Here is a 16838-nt window from a genome sequence, read left to right on the forward strand (position 1 = left end):
TGAGAACGCAGTCGGATATCTGACTGACTGACATCAAAGCCACGAGTGCAAACACTCGACGAAACATCTCGAGAACAAGCTTAGTCTCAAACACTACTCAAGATGATCCAGTAAAGTTCTGCTCGATCTCAAATTTTCATCTGCTTATAAATCGTTAGGAAGCCTCGACTAAAGATACCACATGCACCACAGTTATGCACTAAATGAGTGTCACCAGATTCTAATTTGAGATGTTGGAACTAAGAACAATTGACAGCAGACAAAAGTGTTCGTCGAGCTTAGACCGACTTCCCATCTATCGAACTTAACGGACATAATTGCATATATTATGATATATACAGCTTCTTAATTTAATGTAAGAATCCTAGAGTAGACATGGAGATGTCACGCGTTGATGTATATACTTTGATTTAGTAGAGGAACTAACCGCGTGTTGGCAGCTATTTTTTTCACATCTCTACTAAATATATCCATTTCAAATTTCTTAGACTCGCTAACTAAACATAGCAACGGACACGTTGGACAGCTATTAATACATCATCACGTAATGGATATCTAGACTAGCAGAGTCAGCTGTCGATGGAAACAGCTCATGATCAACAAAGAGGTAAACCAACTTGACAACGATATAGAGACAGAACAGACATACATACGTTGCATTTATCTTATAAATGAAACGAGAGACTTACAGTAATTATAAAGCAATTTGTAGTCATCGATGCGCACTGCAAACTAACTCTTTTCTGTGCAAGAGAGGATTCTCCACTCTAGACCCTAACATAATTCTATAGACTTGCAGCTTCACCTAGATGTCAACACTAGGTTAGTAAGTCGTATACAAGATGTACTTATTGCATCATCTGTGAGCTATATTCGAACGAAATCACAGCCGTGCAGTGTGTTCGAGTCTGTTCCAGTCTGGCAACCTTACTAGACGGTCCGGACTTGTCAGGAATAGAGCATGCACGGTATTTATAGATAACCGTTCTAGTCCGGCAATTTTAGGACGCGTGTAGATAATGTCGCTTTAATTTGTCAGACAAAGAACACGATATTTATAGATATCCTGTAAGACTCTATAATTAGGAAGTCCTCAAGATGCCTTCGCGTGGCTCGAAAACCTTCATACGTAGGCGTGTCCGATAGTTAGATAACAACACGAGTTGTGCCGAACATCTTTGCACTGGATACATGCAGATCTCGTTCACTATACGCCTTTGCAGTACTTGGTAGATAAGTTGGCATGCAGTAGTTGCAGTCTGTCATGTTCTGTTCTTCTAAAAGAACAACTTAATGCACACAGCCAAGCCATTTGTGCGTATAAATAATTATTATTTAGAAACTCCATAACAGAGACCTTGTAGAGTGTCTATGCCCCTGCACGTGGAAGTGGTCAATTAGCGTATAGTGTGTGTCAGAAGCGGACGTGCAGTCGTTTGACTCAGAGGCCGATGCAGCATTTTGTAAAGAAGGGGGTCTTACAAAGTCGGGAGTAGGCGTGGATCCAAATGCAGCACATTTTGTTCTCTTTAAGACGTTGTAGACTACGACATATTCAATCCTCTTATTAATTATCATTACATACATTAATGAAATCTCTTAGCTAGTCTAACAATAAAGAAGTTTTAAACATTCTTGCTGATGAAAATTGAAGATACGATATACGAACGAAATAGTTTTGGATAAATAGTAACCTAATCAAACAAGACAGAACTCGCAAACTTTCTGGTGGAATGGTCCTTAATGAAACGTGAAACTGCTTTTCTTGAATCGATGTCAATATTCCTATGCATGTGCATAAGGATAAGTCCAGTAAGCCTGTCTCTACCCATTGTCGACTGTATGTAATTCACAGTACGTCTTAAAACAAAGAAGACCTTTCGGCCTCACAGCTAGTGATAGGCAGTGTGCAGCCAGTTGTCAGAAGTCGATGGATGCAGGGAGAGACATCTGGATCACACTGACAGAGTGCATCCAGCAAATTAGTAGGTAAAGTCTCACGACCAGTTGCCTCACAGTCACTCCATAGTTTAAACCAGTCCCGGATTTCATTCTTCAGAGTGGCAGGGTGTGATAGATCACCTTCCCACAACGCCAAATCATGAATGACTTGGTCCAAATCAGCCTATGGTTGGGTACATATGTAGGATGGCAGTATGCAAAGCAATTTCACTCCGACTTGGTGATCATTGCTAAACCTGGTGCCAAATTCACTGTGCAGGTGGTCTACAAACTTTGCAGTGTAGTTGACTTGATAGTAGTCGCTAGTAGAAGTACATGCCACATTGGTCCGGTAAACGTTCCTTGTAGTGATACGTGGCATGGTGATATCTTCCCCCACTTTCTTTGCCATTTGTTGTGCTTCGTTGTACCAGTCGACGTGCTCCCTGCCGATGTTCGCTCTAAGATCAGTGATCTTTTTCTTTGTGTCATCAATCATGTTATATGCTGAGACAATGTCGATATCCCTCTTTTGCAATTTGGTTGTCATTCCTCTTAACAATTGGAGACAGTTCTTCACAACAACGAAGGCCATTATAAATTCTGGCTTCTGCAGCGAAGCAAGCAATCCCTGCGCCTTGACTGTGGTCTCTCTATCCCTTTGCCAGTTCCACTTTTCACTCGTTAAATCTGAGGGTGTTACCAACTCTAGTTCAGGATGAAGATGAGGCCAAGAGATAGCCTCCAGAGAGATACAAACATACTCATAGATTTCTTGGAATGTTTCAAAACAGGTGTGTCTCTCAACTCAGCGAGTCTTGCAAAGTCCTTTTATATGTCGTTTCCTCGTCTGGGCGCTCTCAACATCCAGCACCAATTCCATGAATGTCTGCCTTTTGGGCGATGAGTTGAAAAAGAGAAACAAAGAGTTGATGGTGTCTATCATGTTTCTAATCTCCGGAAGTTTGCAACTTGCTGCAATACTCAGGTTCAAAATGTGGCTGTTGCAGTGAGTATAGACTGCCATCAGTGCCACATAACAAATTCGAGCTGCAACACCAGCCTTGTCCGATGACATAGCTGCTGCACCATCATATGCTTGCCCTCTGGCTTTCTGGATGTCGACACCATGAGTCTTGAGACTTTCTTTTATAGCAGCAGCAATAGCGACTCCTGTTGTTCTTGTCAGATAGCATAAATCAAAGAACACCTCTTTGATTACAGGCTGGTCGTTGTTCCGTGCTACAAACCGTAGGCACAGAGACATGATCTCCCTGTTAGAATGCGTTTCCGTAACTTCATCAGCAATTATAGAGAAGAAAGCATTATCTCCCTTGATATGTGTTGTGACCTCTTCACGTATCATATCAGCAATGATTGCAATGACTTGATTCTGGACTGTTTTTGAAGTGTACATTGCATTTTTTCTTCCACTCTCTAGATGCATGCGAAGACCCTCATCAAACTCTCCAAGGAGTTTCAGTACTGTAGCTCCATAAAGTTACCCTTATTTGAAGAGGTAGATGTCCAGTCATCACGGTGACCCTGCAGAGCGATGTTTTACCTCCCGCAATACAAAATGGCTTTTACGATGACAGACAAGACTTGAAAATCTCTTCATAATTCTCTCTTGCCTGCTGTGATACATGGTGTTGAATCCTTTGCTCAGGATTGTGGTATGTCAAAATAAAGGCTTGAGCTCGAGTGGCAGCATCACGATGATACTGCAAACTCTCATGGGTCTGCAGCTTTCCATTGACACCACATGCTTTTTGCAGATTCTGAAATGGTTTGCTAACGAAGGTCCCACTCTGTCGTCCTGAAGTTGGAAATAGGATACAGAACTTGCACAGACCGCCCCTTGCATTTGAGCTGTATGCCAGCCATGGAAATTTATCTAACCACGACCTTTGGAATGCCAAGGTTTTCTTCCTTTTTCTGTACCCTTCAACACCTGCTGTGTTATCATGTGTTCTTGTTCCGGTATCATGTGATGCTTCAAGTAGCAGAATATGTCACTTCTATTGAGATGTGAAAGCTGTATTCGACCATGAACTATGTCGCTGAGATCAAAGACAGCTGTAAAAAATCAAATAATTAGACACCTCCTCTAAAACGTGACTATTGGATACTACCTTTATCTTCACAAATTGCAGTTGCACTTTGATCAGTCATGGGTGATTTTGAACTACCTTTTAGAAAGGCAATAGGACTGCATGTTTTGTATTGAACAGTATCATTTACAGCAAGTCGCTTCTGTGAATTTTCTGACTGTGACAGCTCTTCCACTGTCAGAGTGGACCGTCTCTTTGTTCTTTCTACAGAATATCCTGTTGTGTTTGCAGGACGTCTACTAGCAACTGAAGACAAGAAGAAATCTTGAATCTTGAACTTGAGAGCAGAAATTGTTTTAGAAGATTCTGCTGCACTAGGAAGTAGAGGCACAAAGTGGTTTGGTTCAAACAAAGCACTGATGGTATTCTTTTTGCTTGTTGTAGACCACATGATGCTGATTGAAGCATCACTACCACTCTCCACATCCATCGGATTAATGATTGTGTGAACAAAATGGCCGGATGCCCTCATTGTGCATGGAATAAATCAAATTGATTGTAGTCCCAACAGCTGTAGATAAACCAAGTATGTGTAAGACTGATGCATACCAGCCTGAGCTGCAAGTATTCTTGATCTCTTCTTGCATTGCTTCAAAGCAGGCATCTTGAAGCGAAGAGCAGGACTCCAAAGCCTTGGAAAAGACGAGACTATTGTTTCTTTGCAGAGTAGAGGACAAAAGCGCTGTTGCCGACAAAGAAGTAGCGCAACTGCTACTAGAGCGTTGAACGGTAGCTTGAGCGTAGTGACGACTGTTCATACATAGTTCTGCTGCTGTTCGTAAGCGGAGATCAAGATGTCTGTTTTCATCACTGTAAAAGAGCAGCGAAGCAGACCGAAAGCGACTGTTTCCGTCGCCGTACACTCTGAGAGGTAGAAGACCTGGATCAGCGTCACGTGGATACAGAGCTCGTGCTACTTCATCAATTTCAAAGATGTCTGCACAACTAGGTAGAAGTCTTCCATACCTATCAAAGATCCCAAGTTCCCCCAAAATTTTCCAAGCATTAGAAGGCACGGTATCCCTTTCCAGAGACAGAAGGAGTTCTTTGACGCGTTCACCAGACATATCAATTTTGGCTAGTGGCAATATCCGGGTAAGAGTATCCGGGACTGAGTCTTCAATCGGTCTGCTTGCCTGTTACCTTGTGCCTGTTGTAGTAATCCAACGGTACGATTCATTGATAATCGTGAATAAGCAAACTGTAGTGGGCGTGGTAAGTACTGCAGAGGAGGGGTCTGGACCCCCAGAATCCCTCCCTCCATCCGCGCAAATTTTTTTGGGGTCCACTTTACACACACATCCCGGATATATAGCCCGGATAAGATTAATTGCACGTGCACAGTAGACCATTCTCACGTGCACAAATGGCTAGTAGTTCGAAATGTGAGGTGTTATGCTGACAGATCGTGGGAATTGCGCTTTCTCTGCGATCAGTTACCACACTGAGTAAGCAACAGTGGCTAGTGAAAGGAGAGCCCCAATATGGGGAATGTTGGTTGCTACAAACCGTTTTTTGCAGAAATCGACTTTCTCGAGAAACAATTGACTCCAGAAAAAGCTCTTCGTGATGCAACTATTATACAAGACGGCAGAGGTTTGTACATTTTGCTAGTTAATTGATATTAGTTAATTAACTAATTATTAATTTATTAGAATACAGTATTTAGTAACATTAAAGCACAATTTATGTATTTATGGTAGTATTTTTGAACCTTAAATGTGATTTAATAAATAGTAATTTATAATTTATAAGTATATATATATATATTTTAGAGAGAGAAATAATATTATATTTTATAACAAACTACTAACAGACAAAAGCGGCAAATCCCAAGCAATTACATTAGCATCTAACATTAATCTACTTTGTATCATGCGAGCATTAAAGTTTCACAAATTAACAGACAGTTGTTGCATTACGTTATATATATGGATAATGTGTGTTAGATACCACGTAGGTGGGTTTATATAAATATATGCATTTCTAAATGTATATATATATATATATATATATATATATATATATATATATATATATATATATATATATATATATACTAGTAACTATTGCAGAAGAACCCGTTTTTAATCAATCATGTACTCTGCTGTTACTGCAATTAATTTGTTTGCATAAGAAATGTATGGCAAACAGGTAGGATCACAGGAAGCTGTTGATCTGCGCCATGGACAGTCTGTTGCCACAGAACACAGTTTTTCATTAGCCTAAAATAGAAGCAATCCATGATCCATTTTAACATAAAACAGGAATAACTTGTTCTGAACACTCATTCTGAAAACTCTAACTACAATTTGTTCCTCTCTATAGATCAAGGAATATGAACAATCCAGGACATTTGTTGTTGTGAATTCAGTTAATATGTAGTGGTGAGCTAATATTTAGTGGTGGAAGTTTTGATTGATGTCTACAGTCAATGTTATTAATTAAATTTATATAGTAAATGTCGATTGATTATTGCAGTTAATATTTATTGATTTAATACATTTCATATTTCTTTGATTAATTAACACAGTCAATATTGTAAATAGAGTCAACGTAACTTCTTTATTCTGGTTGTTGCAGATTCTAGATGAGTAACCTGGATAACTTCCATTGTTGCACCTGCCAGAAGACGAATTACATGTGTGGTTTAGGCATAATTCACCTATGTTTTGATTAATTAAGATTTTCTGGATCTCGATAAGGTACTTGCATGCAATGTCTCAGTTGTATGTACTGCACTTGTAAGTCAAAGAAGGTTTGAATTTTTAGTTCATCTTTTGAGATTCTCCACAGAGTTACACAGAAAGTGCCTTTTCTTCAGGGAGCTGCCGTGACCAGTTTTCTGAAGAAATGAGTGCAACTAAGTTTTGTATAGCTGCATTGCATTTTGACTCGTAGTGCTTTTAGCTATTGTACTTTGTACATTTGATAGATTATTTGCAGGATCTTTTGGGAGACCAGCCATGCTGAAAGAGATTTCTGAATAAATTTGCAACATGATGGTGTATCTATTTATATCTATAATGCTCACTTGAACAATCTGCCATTCATTGTGTCCCTGGCTGTTAGATTGGGAGTTGCTCTCAGATAGGGCTCCATATATGAGGGCTAGCTGTTACAGTAATTCTGGTTTCAAAACTTGATAAATACCAAAGGGCGGTGTTTCTTTACTATGATGAGATGGAGCAGTTGATGATGCGTATTCACAGTATCTTATACCATGCTCAAATTAACCACAAATAGAACTACGTATATACAAGCACAAAACATTATCATGTTACTTTGAGTCTTTCTTCAACATCAGAGCGTACACTGTTATATCCAACTGGTAATGACTATAACTGGTTAAGATTGAGTTATGCGTATACAGCATTGTAAACTGGTAAACAAACGTCATAAATCTGGTAAGAAATGTCACAGCAGTCGCTAGATTTTGCTAGAGAGTACTTTGACATGTCATTCCCCGATCCACCTTCCAATATTCTTCACACATCCTATACACACAACGCAAAATATTAAGCATCTCATTCTTCAGGTAAATTTTTGAATCTCTTTCTACGCATTGTAGTGTTCTGTCTAAGTGACTAGATGATATTAGTTAGCATTTCATGTCCCATTTAATTATGAGATTGTACATTACATGAACTAGTTACTTGTAATCACATGTACCACACATCCTTGCTAAGTACCTATAGCTAAAGCATGCTTCTTTTAAAGTGTGCCTACACTATCTTGTTTAGACAGTGTAGATATTAACCAATATGCATGAGAATTTGTTCCTGTCCAGAATACCACAAATTATATTAGCTCACCACTACTCATGTTAACTGAATTCACAACTACAAATGTCGATTAGTAATACTCTGCCACCTAACTGCAGTAAAGTAATAAAAATACTTTGAGTTGAACAAGTTTGTTCCTTAATTTAATGTCCATACTCCTGTCTAAGTGGTGTCCTCCCACAGGCTATTCAAGAAGACAAGTGGTTCAACAAAGTCTGTCACATTCCTGACACTTTGAATCTTGAACTCCTCACTTGAGCAAGATACAGCAATTTCAACAAATTCTGTCAAACAAGCCAGCCTCTGCTGTGGCATTTGGTGACGTGACTGCAGTAGCTACCAAATGCCTAGACTGGCATGTGACAGATGGTTATCTGATACACTGCTTGAAGGTATGGCATCGCTTCTCAATTGCTCATCACAAGATTGTCTTTGCCTTGTGCTATCCAAAGTTTGCTAATTCACATTGAACACATCCATAGCATTAGCTCTGAACAACAGAAAGAAGATTAGACTTATATTCCTGATTGTCAACGCACAAATTGATGCCTTAACTGGATCTTCTGTTGCATTAAATACATTGATGAGTGGGAATCATTGGACAGTGGTTGCTTTAGATTCGAATTCAAAAGCTTCCTTCTATGGTGACCCATTGGGATACCCAGTTCCTACCAACTTGTTGGTAGAACTAATACAAACACTGGACTATGTAAGCACTGCCTTAGGTGAAAGAGTGGATAGTCACGATTTGATTCCTATGCATAGGCCGACATTTGAAAAGATGGAAAACACGCATGATCAAGGCATTGCAAAAATTTCCCAATACAAACATGTTCTTCTCTTTGTGGGGTTATTGCCTTTGTTTTTGTGGCAGTTGCAGCATTTTCTCCAGAGAATCTGTGGGCACACATCTGTTCACCACAGCTGTCCTTCTATGTGACAAAGCAAAAAAAAACTCAAACTTTACCTTCAACCAGAGTTCTCCCCAGGATTTCAGGAAAGTGTAGCGCCAGCCCTTCCCTAAGACCACGCCCATCCAATAATCCCAATTGCAATACTGATCTATTATCAATATATTAGACTTGCTGCTGAAAATCATCTATACTAGTTGTTGTTTACAGGCTGTCAGCTATCAGTGACCCATTAGTTGGAAGAGTACGAATTTAGCACGAACAGCTGTTGAAGTCAAGATATTGCTTTGACTTGCAACCATGCATTGACAAACCTGTTAACTAGTCTACTAAGCAGCAGTGCAAGCTTGCTAGATACACAATGTAACACAATTGAATGCATAAACACAATGACATACTATTTATTCGTAATTATTGCTTCAAACAGTGACTGAGTATATACCCTAAGGTTGCTGCTACGTTAGAGAGTAATAAGCAAAATTGTTCAATCTTACAAGCTGTCCACTATATAATGAAATTATGCTGACTCTGTTACAATATTGTAATGCATCTGTCCCTCTTGGAAGCCCACTCCAGACATACAGCGTTAAAGTCAAAGTCTTCTAAACAGGGACCTTCAATAGAGATAAACAGCAGCTGCACTGTGATTTTGTTGCTCAGACAGGGTTTCTCAGAGGTGTCTTTATTCTATTCAGTTCAGAAAAGCCCTCTCACAGTCAGCAGTGGAAGCAGGGATTAGCTGGGCAATGGCTGCAAGGTTACAAATGTTTGGAAACACTAAGGAAAGGTTCTCTTTTCTTCACAATTGTAGCCATCACGTCTTGTTCTGTATGGCAAAGAATTTGCACTTTGAAGTGGCACAGCCGTTAGAATCTGACTGAAACTATTTTTGCAAAGTGGTCAATCAGCGGTCCTATTCAGTATTGGCTTTCTTCAAGCCGCCTACTTAGTAAGCAGGTTCTAAACATGCAAATTACATCATTAAGATTAAGTTTCCTTCACATGCATTTGCTATCCCGTATTTGGAGCATATCTAGACAATCTCAAATCACTGATCTCTGAGAGTAAAGTAGAAATTCAAGCGTAGCCCAACGCTACACTCAAACGCCCTGGGGAGAACCCTGCTTCAACCAAGCCCTTATACTCACTACCTGAGGAATACCTTAGCAGTCTGGCTGCTTTCTGATCAAATTAAAATTTCAAATATCCTAGATAAGTCCATATTAGCTGATGAAAACTTGCAGTCTCAGCAAATCCAAAACCACCATCTCAAGCAACCTGAACGCCAGAAGCTTTGCTTAAGTCTGAGTAAAACTTTCAAGACCAAAGTTTCAGGAGAAAATGTAACTCTTCAGCAGCTTCACCATGCAAAGCAACTACTGATTGGCCCTCCAGCTATATGCCTGACAAAGCAAACAAAGTTGGTAGAAAAAATTCACTCTTGCTAAGGCCGTTTCAGCTGGCAAGAGGAATCCTTTCTTTTCTAATGTAACCTGGTGCACTTCTAATGAGAGTCATTCACAGAGTACAGAAGCTGACAATGTCAGTGAAACCTCCATGTCTGTAGTAGAACAACAGTCAGTTTATGTGAAAAGATGCACTTTAAGCACAAACACACTTCAACAATTTCAAACTACCAGTGAAGCCAATCTAGAGAACCCACTTGATACCAAACAAGAATGCAAATCTGATTCAGGCCTCCCTACCAGTATTATACCCTTGCTCCCTCAGCGGTACAACTATTTTGTTGACTCATATTGTCAGCATGAATTGCAAAGTTTCCTAGGAGCTGAAACAAGCAACTTTACCCTAAAAGCATGGACAAGTGTCAATTGTGACACTGCAGCTGTCCAGTGGATTACACATTTTGAAGAGGTTTCAAAAACCACCTATCGAATCACTGCACGTTTCAAAGCAAAAGGATGGCGGCTCCTTTTTAAAACTGTTCGTCATTGTCATCATTACAGGAAACAGAAAACTCTGTAACAAATGTCCACAGAAAGGAAGTGCAAACTAAAGAAAACCACCATACATTGTTCCACACAAGACAAAAAGTCAATGTGTCCTAGCACTTTAATAGTTAGGGTATACCCACCTGAGGCATCTAGAACCTCAGACCACCCTGAATATCTTGCCTTAACAATCACATACCACCCAATCCACAGTGGCCATGCTCTCAGCTTTAGGCCAGCCACAGAAGCTGTGAAAAAAGCAAAAATTAGTCTCTTTGAGTCTGGCAGCTCTGCTGCCTCTGCAAAACATGAATACTTGACCCAGATTCAACTAAAAAGTGATCCACGAGTAGTTGAGAGCACTCTTGCAGACAGAGCCATAACCCCAAATGCACAAGACATTCAACGCCTCTTTAGAAAATGGCGATCAGACAACACTGGACCAGAAAATGGAGAGGCTATGTTTGAGCAACTGCTCAAGGAAGTACAACGATACAACAAGGAACATGAAAAAGAGGGTGGGCAAGTATTTCTTCAACCTTATGAAGCAGCAGCTGCAATGAACATGAATGAACCTAAATCAAAAACCAGAAAGACTGATGCCATGCCCTTCCTTTTAGCTCTAGTCACTCCTCTCATGGCCAGAGTCCATGAAATGGTCACACAAAGTGCAAAGCTAGTCTTTTGTGACTCAACAGCCAGTCTTGATAACTTGAACACAGCTGTGTTCATACTTAGCTGCGGCACATCAATAGGAGCTCTACCACTTGCTGCAGTTATGACATTCAGTGAAGATGCTGTTACCTTGTCAGCAGGGTTTACAGTACTGTGCCACATACTGCCCAAGTGTGCATTTTTTGGAAGAGGCCCAAATCTTGAACCACTAACATTATTGACAGATGACTGTGCAAGCAAACGAATTGCTCTAAAGAGTACATGGCCTCAAGCGGAATTACACCTATGTGTCTTTCATTTTTTACAAAGTATATGAAGATGGCTTTGGAGCTCAAATTTTGGTATCTGTGGTACAGACAGAATTACCTGTATGGCTCTAACAAAACAACTTGTTTATGCCCCAAGTGAGCAAGCATTGACTGAACTCAAACGTGAAGTAGACAAAAGCCCTTTTCAGACATTAAAAAAGATACTAGGTGATTACTGGCAACAGAGGAAAGAATAGGCTGTGTGTTTCTGAAAGAACTTTCCCACACGAGGCAACTATACTAACCATTATTCAGAGGCTAGCATACGCTTCATAAAAGACATCCTTTTCCAAAGGAATAAAGCTTGGAATGTGGTACAAACGTTCAATCTTCTCACACAGACTCACAAACTGTATTACCAGCGACGTTTAATATCTGTTGCCACAAACAGATTAGATCATTTTGTCTCTACAAGATTTACTGTGACAGAAGTAAAAGCGTTACACCATTCCATCTGACGACATTGTCGCAACAGATGACCCAGACGTTTACACTGTTGTGAGTCAGTCAGATAAGAATACAATGTGGTAGTAGACTTACAACTGGGTGAGTGCACCTGTCCCATCGGAATGCAAAGTCAACCTTGCAAACACCAATTTGCAGCAGCAATGAAGTGTCGCAAAAGCAGTGTCAATATTAATTATCCCAACGTATTCGCCTCAAGGCCGTCAGCTTTTTGCAGCAGTGGCATTAGGACAACACTGCCAACCCGTTTCATTTTACAGTAGTGTCCACCAAAAAGCAGAAGAAGAACATCTAAAGTCTCTTTCCATCAGTATGAATTGGTCTGACAAAGATATCAAACGTTCCTTTGAAAAAATTGCTCCTTGTTCCTGTGAAACAACTGAAGTGGCAACTGCAGCTGACAACAACATTGATTTTAGCAATACATTTCAAAGAGATCAAGCACAACCAATTAACAGAGGAAGCTATGAAAAGTCAAGGGACGTCATTGAAAGAGTACTACAGGTCACTAAAGATATCAAGGACGACCTGCATGAAAGTCATGTCACAGACAGCTTCATAGCTGCAGTAGAAAGGTTTTGTTCTAATTATTGGAAACTACAAGGCAAAGGAATCCACTCACCTGGTACACAGCAGCGACTGCGTTCTGCTCTACACATGTTTGGTAAAGAGGTGGGAGTCAGAAAACAAAAGAAAAAGATTCGAGTGCAACCTACTGCTGTAGCTAGACGACACTTCAAGTCCTTTTCTACCCGTCCAGCATCAGCAGAACGTCCCAGTTTGTTCATGAAAGCCAAAACTACAACCAACACGTTCAACAGAAACATTGTCCCCAAACGAATCCACCAGAGAACAAGGAGAAACCACAACCTGACAATAAGTTTGAAAACAAATACCCCTAATGCCATCTAAACTGTACAAGGATACAAGATTTTTGAGTTGAGGAAACTGTTTATGTTAATATTCCTTGATATAAAGAGAGAAACAGATTGTAATTACATTGTTCAGAATGAGTGTTCAGAACAAGTCATTCCAGTTTTATGACCAGCAAACTGTGCACCCACTAGAGAAATAGGCATCTTCATTGTGTGTGTTTTAATTTTATTTTAAAATGGATCATGGATTGATTCTATGTATTCTAGGCTAACGAAAAACTGTTCTGTGGCAACAGACTGTCCGGATCAACAACTTCCTCTAATCCTGCCTGTATGTCATACATTTCTTATGAAAACAAATTAATTGCAGTAACAGCAGAGTACATGATTAATAAACAGGTTCTTCTGCAATGTATTTGCCGGGTAGTTTTTGTTGTTGATTTTTCATCATATTCTGGACTACAGAATGGAAATAAGTGCTGATATGAGCATAAATTGATAAGTTAGTTTGTTTTCAAAGGTTGTAATATTGTTTGCATTGAATATGCTTTGATAAGTTGTAATGTAAACTTAATTAATCTGTTTTAACTAGGTTGTAACAATAATCTTAATTAAATTGCAACAACCAAATGATTTAGACTCAATTCTGTACCAATTAGTCTTGATTTTCCCATTGCATGACCAACATTGACCAAGAAGTCGCTTTATTAATATTTTGTGCTTCCACTCAAACACAAACATCCTGAAAACCCTTGAAATTTCTTGCCTGGCAAATACTTTGTCCACTACTGTATATACACACTTATAAATTAAATTACTATTTATTAAATCACATTTAACGTTCAAAATACTACCATAAATACATAAATTGTGCTTTAATGTTACTAAATACTGTATTCTAATAAATTAATAATTACTTAATTAACTAATATCAATTAACTAGCAAAATGTACAAACCTCTGCCGTCTTGTATGATAGCTGCATCAGGCAAAGCTTTTCTGGAGTCAATTGTTTCTCGAGAAAGTCGATTTTTGCAAAGAAAACGGTTTGTAGCAACCAACATTCCCCATACTGGGGCTCTCCTTTCACTAGCCACTGCTGTTTACTGAGTGTGATAACTGCTCGCAGAGAAAGCGCAATTCCCACGATCTGTCAGCATAACAACACATTTCGAACTAGTAAATCATGCATGATCCACCATGCGTGCACGTGAGAATGGTCTACCGTGCACGTGCAAGTTAAACTTATCCGGGCTATATATCCGGGATGTGTGTGTGAAGTGGACCCCCCAAAATTTGCCCATCCGCCTCTGTGACTACACGCCGCCGAGCGTCATCATCTGTAGTTACGGACAGACTTGATCGACATTTTGGTAAAGCAGTGTTCCACCGATACTGCTATTGGTATTGATAATGGTATTGGTATCGGTATCGGTGTATCGGGCCAGAGTCTACTACAGTATTTCCCGCCCAATTATCCGGTTGGGGCAACCAATTATCCGACTCAGTCAATCAATTATCCGGTTGGGGCAACCAATTATCCGCTTCAGACAACCAATTATCCGGTTGGGGCAACCAATTATCCGACTCAGCCAATCAATTATCCGAGTCAGCCAATCAATTATCCGACTCAGCCAATCAATTATCCGATTGGGGCAACCAATTATCCGATGTCGCTCTGGCAAGCTGTACACTTCGCGAATGAAACTCTCACCTTGCATCGCTGGTTAGTTGTTCAGTGCTTTGGGTCTCAGTCAGATTGATAGCATCGTGGGAAACGCTACGACAATTAAGCTACTACACATGTGAATGTGAGGATCCAGCTGCAGCGCGCCGCAACTGAACAGCTCTGCTGTCTTTCTTTTCGCATCAGTCTCATTGACATGAGAGAAAAGACCACTGCACCACCGACACTCTCAGCTTCGCGCCCTCATCCAATTCTGAGTGAAACAAATTCACAATCGCGTAGCGATCGACCTGGAGAGTTTAGAGCTACCTAGACTGTAGACGTAACATGTACTTTATCAACGTGTGTTTGAGTAGCGTGGTTGTTAATTCTGCTGAGTTCTACAGTACATATTCTCTCTAATTTTGCTTGCATGTGCAGCTTTACGGTGAGTTCATGTTAGCTAGAAAGCGCCTTGAGGCCTAGAGCACCTGCTAAGTCCTTTAGTGCGTCGGGACACAAATCTAGCAGAAGTTGCCGTCTGGCTGTGACAAGAGTCTGACCCACGCTGCAACAACTGCAACTGCGCCATGTCTCTGTGTGGTCATTCGCGCTGGTGGGCGATAATTAATTACCAGACAATTACTGATGGTTTTTCCTCCGCGATTTAATTAATAGCGAAAACCAGTATTACCCTGTTTACTGGTGCAGCAGTACGGCGACAACATCCGTCAGTACGCGCTATTATTCCTCTAACCAACGCTTCCATATATCTACACTGCTCATAATTGAAACCACGAGTCGGATAATTGGTTGTCTGAAGCGGATAATTGGTTGTCCCAACCGGAAATTGATTGACTGAGTCGGATAATTGGTTGCCCCAACCGATAATTGGGCGGGAAATACTATAGTAGATCGCTGCCGATACCTCGCGCACCGATCTGGCACATCAAAGGTTAACGAATGTGTTTGCGATTCGTACCAGTGGCATTTGGTCATATTTTGCGGGGTCTCAGCAGTAGACAACGGTATAATGTGTCGTGTAAATTATAGGCTCAAAAGCGTTTCGAGAAGTGGGACAAGCTCGAGAACTTCCAATATCTCAAGTCTTGGAAAACAAATGCAGAGAAAGCACAATTCTGACAAATTTAGGCTGCTGGAGGATTCAAAAAAGAAGTGTAGACAAGACAAGCAGCAGTCAACGATTAACGAAGCGATGTCAAAGAAGAAGCAGCACGACTTCAATCATCTCCGAGATCGAGGTATCGGTATCGCTCTAGACTAATGGCAAAAGTTCGATGGAGCACTAATCTAGAGTTCTTGGGCAGATCGGTTGGAACGACAAAACGAGGTGTGTCTAGAATTATCTACAAACATGCTTGTCATTCTCAAAGATGTATGCTAGAGAAATCCACGGTCAATTAGGTAAGTTAATTGCTGCGTGACAAGTCCAGTCGTGTTACCAATTGTTCTATCTTTATTGACATGTACTAAACAGCAAACAACACAGCACCATCGATACATCAGCAGACACTAGAAGATAGAGAGTTCATCATGCAGCCGACATTACTATGCGCAATAGATAGATACAACTACGTCGCTTTGTGTGCAAAGTTCACATCTCTAGTTCGCTCGTAATTTACATTTGGCAGTGTACTCATCGTAAACCTCTCGTACGTTTGTCGTGTTGACTGCAGACAAGAATGCCTTGCTGGTCGCACCTATACGGGGGCATACAACCGGTAGATCGTCTAGTATTCGCACGAAAGACAGCTCCTCGTCCAATTCGAATGTTGGCATTCCACCCAACTTGCTGAATCTGTCGGCGGCCGAGGCAAGACCGGCAAGCCCTAGTTCTGTATCAGTCACGACAGCAGGAACTGTTGGTAGAGGAGGTGTGTCAGGGGCTGGTGTGTCAGGGGCTGGTGTGTCAGGGGCTGGTGTGTCCGGAAAGTCAGTTGGTGCGACTGTGAAGCCGATATCACGTCCTCTGATGTGACGAGTGTAGTACTTGAGCCACGCGTAAATGGTCGGAAACTTGAAATTGCTTTTCTTAATCTTGTTGTTGCAAGCGCATCGATCTTCATCACAGTCACACGGGCAAATGTTCTTGCACGGACGTGGCGTGTATCGGTAACTTGGGAAAG

The 16838-nt window shown here is 40.7% G+C and overlaps 1 long non-coding RNA gene across 1 annotated transcript; it reads left to right on the top strand.

The window, feature by feature from the left end:
- Positions 1–5414: 5414 nt before the first annotated feature.
- Positions 5415–7096, top strand: LOC134192354 (uncharacterized). Its single transcript, XR_009971936.1, has 5 exons — positions 5415–5503; positions 5577–5651; positions 6384–6760; positions 6828–6922; positions 6991–7096. It is a non-coding gene; the product is annotated as an uncharacterized LOC134192354 (long non-coding RNA).
- Positions 7097–16838: the final 9742 nt, after the last annotated feature.

The sequence above is a fragment of the Corticium candelabrum genome, chromosome 16, assembly GCF_963422355.1.
Source record: "Corticium candelabrum chromosome 16, ooCorCand1.1, whole genome shotgun sequence".
In the NCBI taxonomy this organism is placed as follows: domain Eukaryota; kingdom Metazoa; phylum Porifera; class Homoscleromorpha; order Homosclerophorida; family Plakinidae; genus Corticium; species Corticium candelabrum.